The sequence below is a fragment of the Triturus cristatus genome, chromosome 5_1 (assembly GCF_964204655.1).
Source record: "Triturus cristatus chromosome 5_1, aTriCri1.1, whole genome shotgun sequence".
Taxonomy (NCBI): Eukaryota; Metazoa; Chordata; class Amphibia; order Caudata; family Salamandridae; genus Triturus; species Triturus cristatus.
The window spans coordinates 304,533,804-304,539,803 of record NC_140587.1 but is presented as its reverse complement, the minus strand read 5'-3'; the positions used below and the strand labels follow the sequence as shown (position 1 = coordinate 304,539,803).

Below are 6,000 nucleotides of genomic sequence, written 5' to 3'. Positions count from 1 at the left end.
GCATTTCTCACCTTAGGGCCTGATTTAAACTATGGGGGATGAGATTTTAGGATGGCAGGATTTCAATCCATTGTTTTTCTCCCTCCATGCCCTCTCAGTATGAACCAAGGTATATGCAAATTACTCAACCTTGTTACTCATGGGAACAGGCCAGCACAAAATGCCAAAGACGGGCCCTCCCGGAACTGGAACACAGGTAACCTAGAACTGACTTTGCCCTACTTAGGGCTCTTCAGCCAGAAGTAGCTTGGTTCCAGTGGCACAGTGAGCCCATGACCCAATTTTGGGTATGCTTAGGGCATCAAATGAAAAAACAACAAAATGATGGATGGAATGCTTGAATTAATCTCAGCCACTAACAATCATGGACCATGCCACCTCCGTTTGGACCCAGCCATACGCAAATAAGTCTTGACCCTCCTCCTCCTGGGATGCTCTGCATTTCATCTACAATCAGTAATTAATTATTAAGCAACCTTTGAAAAACGTTTTGCAAAAATATATATTTATATGTGCATAGGGAAAGAAAATGACCATTATGGGCAACTGCTACGTGTATGCATTGAGGTGGACAACATTTAGAAGTTAACTAAACATGTTGATAGAAATGACGTGAATGAACATGAAAAACAAACTCAATATGATTTTATCCAGAATAGGTACGGCATTACAAAGAATCGTTTGCAAATGAACGACCCAAGAAGAGTTCTTTCCAAAAACTGCTTACTATATGGAATTCAGAATAATATTACGGCCAAATGTAGCGTTTATATTAAGAAATGAGCAGAGAACAAAACTAAGAACGAACCAAGTAGATCAATAAAACCTCTTGATACACTGAAAATGTGTATTCTACCGCCTTTCTTTAATTATCATCCGCCCAGAACATGCTTCCCTGCAATGCAAGTTAACAGCGAAATACATTCCTCCATAGCTGTTGCAAAACCTTCTTGGAGCGTTTTCAAATGCTAGAACGCACCGCTACAGTCCCCGTAAATGCATTTTCTGGCAGAAAGTGGTGCAGGAGCCCCGGGATGTCCCAGGCGGGTCTGCACACAGTGCCTCCGCAGCTCGCGCTGCACGTGCTCGGGATCAACAGTGCGCCGAGCTCTTCACTGGCACCTTGAACTTTCCGTCGGGCACGAGGCGGGCTCTGCAGAACAGAGGCGCAGCAGCACCCGCAGAGCACAATGCCCGAGATTGCAGCGCCGGCGGCCCGCGCGCACGCCGCCACTGCACGCGAGCCGCCAGCGCGCGCAAAGTGCCCCCTGCGGGATTGCGGGTGACGCTGGCGCTGCGTGCGGGTGCGCTGCCAGCGCTGCGGCGGCGGCTGCGCTGCCAAGGCTGCTACCGTATGCAAATGCGGCCTCTGACGTCGCGATCATGTGGCTCTCGGCGTAGATTCCCCACTGATCGCGGCGAATTTCTTCGTCTGCCACCCGCTCTTCGGCGGGTCCGAGCCCCGCAGACCCCCGGCGCCAGGAGCACGGTCCGGGGCGGGTAGGAGAAGCGCAGGTAAGAAACTTAACCTCTGGAGGTGGGTGGGGGCAATCACAGCGCCGAGGGGGCGGGCTAGTGCCTCACTGCTGTAACTTTCTGCGCTCTGCGGGGGAGCGCCGCCCCCGGGCGGGCGCCCCTTCCTCTCTGCTCAGCCCTTTCTCGGGGCCCCCAAAGTTTGGGGCCCGAGTGAGACTGCTGAGCCGGGAGGAGGGCGTTGGGGGGGTTCAGATGAGAAAAAAAAACATGTCTACGTTTGCCGATGTCGACATCAGCCCACAGAAAATATGGCGTCCGCAGCCGATAGGGCGTTACGTAGAGCGGTGTGCGAGGGGGCCGGAGGCTGGCAGTGCGCGATGCCCACGCGGGTGACCCCCTTAAACCGGCGGCAGGGGGGTGGTGGTACCCGTGTCTCGGCGCCCAGTTGTCTCCCCCCGTTCTCTCTAGCGTCGGGGGCTGGCAGCCCGCTCCCCCCGGTGACGCTGTGCTGCTAGAAGCCATGACGCTGGCTGGGGCTGTAGCCGCCGCTCCTCCCTCTCTCCAGAGCTGCAGCAAAGTCAGGACACGCTCTGTACCCGCCTGGGTCCACCCCTCGCAGCCCTAGCGCACACAGCCCTCGCAGCTGCAGGCAAGCAAAGTTTTGCACATGTAATTTTAGGGTTACTGCTTCCTTTATGTCATGTGTATGCAGCCAGAGCTGTTAGTTTCATTGAAAAATCAGGTACTTCTTTCTGTAGCGCTTGCACTACCGGCAACCTAGGCAGGCGCTTGTTTGGCTGAGCTGTGTGAACGATGTCTTAACCTCCTGGGTGAGACTTTTTGCTGTCTGGCTATGCCACTTAAAAAATCAAATACTACAAAAGAAAAACATGCTTACTCTAAAAACTGCCTCGCTCGATGTTTTAAAGCATAATTTGAAACAATGTACACAATATTGTGCCCCACATTCCACCGATTTCCTCCACGAGTCATTCGCTCATGCGGAGTTGTGCAGTAAATATCAAACTTCATTTAATCAAAAACGAACTGTTTACAATCTCATATAATTTTGTGGCTCAGTTGTTAGCCAGACTTTATGCCATGCGTGTGACCGTATAACGAATAGTTACTTCTGCAGAATGGCATCCTGTTCGTGTTGTATCCGTTCAGAAGCCCTGTGGTTTTTTGTCCCAACTTCCATGTCTCATTCAACAATCGGTGTGACCCAGTTTAAGCTCTGTAGCCCGACTCTTAAATCGGAGCAGCCCGGCCTGGTACACACTTTATGCATCTCCTTTGTTATTTTCCCCAAACACCTCCCCCTCCTAGTGAGTGACTGTCTACCCCAGCCTGCCCGGCGCCCCTTCCCTGGTGGGGGCTCTGGCTGCGTCTGAGAGCGGTGCTTGGCGACCTCGCTCGCTGCCAAAAGTTGTGCTCCGGAAGTGCGGCCGTGATTTGCCGAGAAGTTACACCTGATTGATTGACTACAAAGCCACGCGGGGGGCTGCCCTCAAATGCTTCCGTATTGCCTTTTGTTTGCTGCTCAGTGTGGGAATCCGAGCTTCCACTACACTTGTAAAGCAACCCCGAGTGCCTTTACTCTAATCCCAAGTGCAAATAGTTCCTCTTCTGAGTGGGCTCTTTTAGCCCGTCAGCAAATCCCACCCCGAGACTAACCAGTTGCGAAATCGGGTGTATTTGTTGTACTGTAGAACATAATTAGAGGTGATATAACTACCACAGAGTCGCCCATTTTCGGGTTCTTATTCGTGCACTTTGAAAGCCATCTAAGCTCCTCCAAAATATCTACCGAAAATAAGCAATAAATATGCCTGCAGCAAACGTTATAAATTGATGTACACAGCATCGTCAACGCTGTTTGAGAGGGAGCGGTGTTGGGTGAATTGGAAGTTGGCCTCGACGTAGAAAAACGATAGTGGTTATTAGGAATGGTGTATTCGGTCATTGGTCTTCGAGGGGATGCCATCTTGATATAGGGGCGGGTGCGTAACGCACACCTCAGTGGTGCATGGGGCTCGACCCTTCAGTGTGTGTATCCTTCACAAACACTTGCCACTGCTTTTCCCACACCAATTTGTAGTTCTAAACTTCCAGGTACAAGTGGTGCAAGTAGTGTGGGAAAATGCAGCACCATTCCCCATTTTCACATTAGGTGGGATACAATTATTTTCCATGAATTTGAAGAATGGAAAATGTTTCTTACCACGGAAACTGTGAACTCACGGGATCAGGGAAACAGTCATGCCAAAAGTTCATAACAACAAAAATATCAGTCGATTGACTGGAAAGAGTACGCTCCTCAGAGGCACTTTTGCAGAAAGGTCTAAGGACTTGAAGACTCCCATGGAGGAGCTCGATCACTTCCACTTTCACCTCGACTTTGTTGATCCTCCCCCTTTCTTTCCGTAGCAGTCCAAATTGAAGGTTTTTTTTAAAGAAATGCTTTAAAGCCATTCTGAACTGTTTATTTTAGTTTATAGTTGTTTTACTAACCTCGAAATATCCTAGGATAGAACGAGCATCGACGAAAGCAATATTTGTCTATTAATGAGCACTAGCATTTGTACAAGAAATGCTGTACAACCTAAAGCAACAGTACATAACGCCATGAGTAGTTTGGGTGGATCACCGAGCTGTGGCTGATGATGAATTTAGACAGAGATGACGCATGCATTACTCATTATGCTTTTAGCAGTCTCCGTGGGAATTCGTAGGGCGAAAGAGACCGCCAGTGAAATCAGGGAGCAGGCAAGGAGTTCGAGCTCAAGATGTCTGAGGTAGCACTTGAATCCGCTCGCAGAAGAGGTTTGAATGTAGGCAAGATCCAGGGTTGATTGGTGGCGGTAATTCAAAAGGATTAATTGACCTAAATATATTGATTACATGGATGTAGCACATTTGGGATGTGTGTGTGTGGGGGGGGGGAGGGGTGTGATGGACAGTCTTGAAGACTAGCCTAAGTAGTTTCAAAGACCCCTGTTTTTTGGTGGCATTCTATTCTAACAGTGGTTGTTTACATGGCAGAGTTGTAAAGTGTCAGGGTGACTGCCTTTAGTCTTTTCCGGGCAAAGAAGTGTTTGTTAATTGGTAGAACGATAGGGGCCTTTTTGCAGGAAGTACCTCACTCACTACGAAAACTGGGTAGAATTCGAAAGGAGAGCCCATTTTTCACACGCTGTATCAAAAATGTGTTGCCAACTGTATTGTAAACGACTTGTGCATCATGCTAGAGGTAGTGTTTCTGTTGAATAAGGAGATAAAGTCAGTGACTGGCCAGAGTATGTAGTTTCTGGGTGAGTAGAGGATATGGAGGTAAGTGGGTTGCGGCAAGCCTGTTGGGCTTGGGAGCGAAGAGCGTTGATGTACTGTGGTTATAATGTGCCATCTAAAGGTTACCCTAGGATAGGGTGCTAAGGGCTGGTTTGCAGGTGTTGAGATGCTGGAGAAGGGTACAGATGTCTTGCCGCTGGTGGATACGTAAACCCCTTTAGGGGTTTGGTGGGGTGGTTTAAGGGTTGTAGACTTGGGGCAGCTGGGTGAGATGTAGATTATGTATTGAGGGTGTTCAATGCCAGCTGTAGGTTGTTGTTGAACAGGGTGACGGAGGAGGAGCCCAACAGTGGGATAAGGCGATTGTGAATTTGGCCAAGGAACACTGGGCTAGTCTTGTGAATACTTTGGTGTTTAGTTGTGGTTTCAGGGTATCCTATACCGGAGAGTGATTCACTCGGGGGTAATAATGGATGGTTGTGCTGTGACTATGGGAGCAAGACAATTTCTTGTGTATTTGTGGAGCGGAGCGTGCACAGCTTGGAAGGAGACTGGCAAAGGATTAGGGATTTAGATGGAAATTCATGTTTCAAAAGATAAGGAATGTGCCTCCTCGCAGTGAGTCCAGGATAGTGTGCACGTCTTCAGAGAGGAAACCAGTAGCTTGTAGACTGCAGAGTAGTATCATGGTTTGAGAATTAAGTCGATCAATGTAAAATTATGTGTCGCACGGCATGTGTTGTATATTGTTGGCCAAAACGTCAATAAGACTTGCTTCGTACGAGGCTAGTTCCTCCATCCTTTCAAGCAGTGTAACCTATATTTACACATTCAAGCTTTGCTTTTCACAGGGAACGTAAACTTCTATACATACCTACATGTTCTGTGAGTCTAGCAGCCAGTCAGCGTTTGCGATATGCAGTACATTATTTCATTTGGGGCATTATTGGTCCATGCTCAGTTTTTAATAGCACCCTTAATACAGGTATGTTGCCAAATACTAAGATGCCAGAGCTAATGTGTTTTTTTGTTTTCCATAGTTTTGTTTGACAGTTAAGTTTGTCAAGCAAAAAAATTTTGAAAACCATGTTCACATGCTCCAGAAAAGTGTGTACTTTTGTTTGCCCGCGTTATCCTAGTGAGATATTTTCTTTTAAACAAACAAATCTCGATTATTGTGTGTTGTAATGCATTATCTGTGTTGTACTGTAGTTTTAATCTTTTTTGTTTCCT

General features: G+C 48.0%; 1 protein-coding gene across 1 annotated transcript in view; it reads left to right on the top strand.

Moving 5' to 3' along the window:
* The first annotated feature begins 1,261 nt into the window (after positions 1–1,261).
* The window catches only part of ZHX2 (zinc fingers and homeoboxes 2), a 261,516-nt gene continuing 256,777 nt past the window's right edge, over positions 1,262–6,000 (top strand). The window contains exon 1 of the mRNA XM_085605035.1: positions 1,262–1,515. The gene's annotated coding sequence lies outside the window, so the exon portion shown is untranslated. The remainder of the gene's footprint in view (positions 1,516–6,000) is intronic.